Source organism: Otolemur garnettii, unplaced genomic scaffold (genome assembly GCF_000181295.1).
Source record: "Otolemur garnettii isolate 467f Iridium unplaced genomic scaffold, OtoGar3 scaffold00191, whole genome shotgun sequence".
NCBI classification, from domain to species: domain Eukaryota; kingdom Metazoa; phylum Chordata; class Mammalia; order Primates; family Galagidae; genus Otolemur; species Otolemur garnettii.
The window spans coordinates 2,236,216-2,239,366 of record NW_003852586.1 but is presented as its reverse complement, the minus strand read 5'-3'; positions in this window follow the sequence as shown (position 1 = coordinate 2,239,366).

Here is a 3,151-nt window from a genome sequence, read left to right as displayed (position 1 = left end):
TGGAAAGCTTCCTGGGCTCCAGGAGAGGCAATCAACAAACCATGATGAAGGGATGATTTCACAACACAGGACAGGAGGAATGTATGCAGAAATTGGAATCTGTTGAAGATTAACTCAGGACAAGTTCAAGGTAATAGCAAAATACACAAAAAATATTTGCTCCCAAGGATTACAGAAATAGGAAGAAAATCAAATATTAAGATTTTAAAATAATCACAACTCAAATGTTCAAAGGTGAAAGAATTCCTGACATAATGCAATACTAAGGTAAGTTTAGGCAGATGAATATAAAAAGAATTAAATACTACTAAAATCACTGATGCATTCTCCAACTATATAACGTAATGTTGATTAGATGAAATAAAATAGAATTGAATGTATAAATAAAGGAAGGAACAGGATCATCAGCAGAGATGCCACCAAGTCCTCTGCTTTCCTGGTTGACCTGCTGAGCCCTCAACAGGAATCACCTAGTGTGTGAACACTAGGAATTGCCACTGATCTGATTAAAACATGTGTTTATTTTTAAAAGTTTTCATTAGTTTCCTCCCAATTATCTGCTTTACTCGCCAAGCTATCTTGTTTTTAATTGTTTCTCAACCTTGACCTTCTTCATGCTATGTGTCACTGAAGAATTCTTGAACTGATTGGATGCATTTATCTCTCTTTTTATTTCATTTTCTCCTGAAGCAGCTGCTAAGCTTATCTTCTGTGACCTAGAGTTACTTAAGCTCCCTTATCTCTGTCACAACGGGACTCACCAAAGAGAAACACAACTCCCTTTAATTTCTTCTCTGCAATTTTATCTACTACAGATTAGTTAAAAACTCATATTGCAGAAGAAGAGACTAGAAATTAAGGACCACAAGTAAAATCCAGAGAAACCTGACAAACTTGGAGTTAAACCATAAGTTGTTCTCTAGTGCCACTTAATTTTCTAAAAGAATAACCTGTAATTTCTGCCTTCTTGGTGAACTTCTCTCCACTTAAAAATCATTTGCTCCTACATTTCTTTCATCTCTGTTCGTATGAGTAAGAATAGAGAAGCATGTGGGCTTCACTGAGTTATTGGGTAATCATTCTCCTGCAATTTCTTTATCTTAAGCATATTAAAATAGATTTGTGGTTGTGTTTTCCAGGAATCTCTCTCTTGTCTTTTCATTTTCAGTAAACCCTCAGAGGATGACGGGCAAAGCTTTCTCTTGGTCCCTGCAGTGGGACAGCAACATACTTTCCCGTAAGTGATATTTCTACTAAAATAATTTACCAGTAAGGTTCTGGCTCTACTTTTACTTTGCCTTTCATATTAAAGAATCTCAGGAAACTTACCCCAAAATATGACTCCCCACTGTAAAGAATACTTTGAATTTAAGGCCATGCAAGATCAAGAAACATCAGACGGGGCTTTCCCTCTATCTGCATAGACAGACTGATCTGATCAGAAGGTCAGAGAGGATGAGACAATTAACTTTCCTTTCCCTTCCTGTTATCTCAGTATATTGTAGGAATGAAGGTCAAGAACGCAGCAGACTAGGTCCAAATCTTTTGTTACATAATACCAGTTTTCAGATTGATTACAAGTTTATCTATTTTCCCCATCCCTTCAATCTTCCAGCAACTATTTATCCCTATGTGTTCCTCAATTCTTCCTTCCCATCTTAAAGGCAAGATGGACTTGGGTTATCATGCTGTGTTTTTTCTCTGTTTAAATGGTAAACAAATCTTTTCTCTTATTAATTTGTCTTAATTGTGAGTTGATCTTTGAGCAAAAGTTCAGGGCACAGGACAAGTTTCCTCTCGCTTTGCACTTTATGAATGAGGTGAGGACAGTTTGGCTCTCAGTATTCTCAGTGGTCTGAGCCTTAGTAAATTCTCTGCATTCTGGCTATGGCTGGGTTGAAGATAGGAAATCATTCTTGGCCACCTCACCCGGAATGTAGCTTCTAACACATAGCTCATTTTTGGGACATTTAAATTGTGGTGAACAGTAGGCTATTAGTAGTTAAGTTCTGAGGAAACCCAAAGCTGTATTGAATTTCTGGCTGTGCGATGAGGTGCTACTCCAGCCCACATGCTGCTTCACAGACTCTAGGGCTGGGAAATGACTTACGATGGCAGAAGGAAGTATCTCCATGCTTTTAGCAAAAAAGTGATACTGAGACTGGATTCACATTAAAGCAAAGTGCATTACTTATTTCCAGATTCCAGGGGAATACGACATTTCCAGTTTCAGGCTTATTCTCTAACTCAAATCCTCATCCTCCTGTTCTTTTCCTCCTGGGCCCTGACTCCACACAGAGGCTGCAGAGCCTATGAGAATCATTCCCTGGTACCTCTGCTACCTTTACACCCACATCCTAATCCTGATTTTTCTGCTGCTGCAGAAGTTTCTTTGAAGACTGCAGAGGAGAAATTATGACATGCACTGCATATTTTGATTAGACATTTCTTTATACTAAACCTTCTTTTTATATTTACAAGGCCTCTAAAACTGTTAGCAGTCACCTCCCTCTATAAACTTCCCCTCTTTTTATGCTGGTCATAATTAAATGCTTCATCATTCAGTGTACCACATCTCAATTTCCCTTTCCCTCATCAGTCTCATAAGCTGGATCAATTCTGACCCCACATGACCCCTCTCATGTATTACTGGCTTCAGATTGCTTTTCCCAATTATTGGTGAGTTATCTACTTCCCAGATGCTTTTTAGAGCCACTGAGGCACAAGCTGCCACAGTCTGTTTTTCCCTTAGAAAGCAGAGACTGAGATGAGGATTACAGCACTACAGTTTGGGAAATGACTTGAGGGTCCAGGAGTAGGGGACAGGGAAGAGTAAAACGGGAGGGAGCAAAGTCAGTAAAGCAGAGTCACCAACCAGTCATGGCTGTGAGCTGCTGGGACCCAGGCCCACCAGGAGCCAGCGGGGGGTGCATGGACGCAAGTGGACAGGTATCTGCAGTGCCTGTTTCTCACACTGCTGGGTCGGGCGCGTGTGAGTGAGCACTGGGTGAGGTCCAGGGTTCCATGTGAAGCGCTGGGTGAGGTCCAGGGTTCCATGTGAAGCGCTGGGTGAGGTCCAGGGTTCCATGCGAAGTGCTGGGTGAGGTCCGGGGTTCCACGCGAAGAGCTGGGTGACGTCTGGGGTTCCACG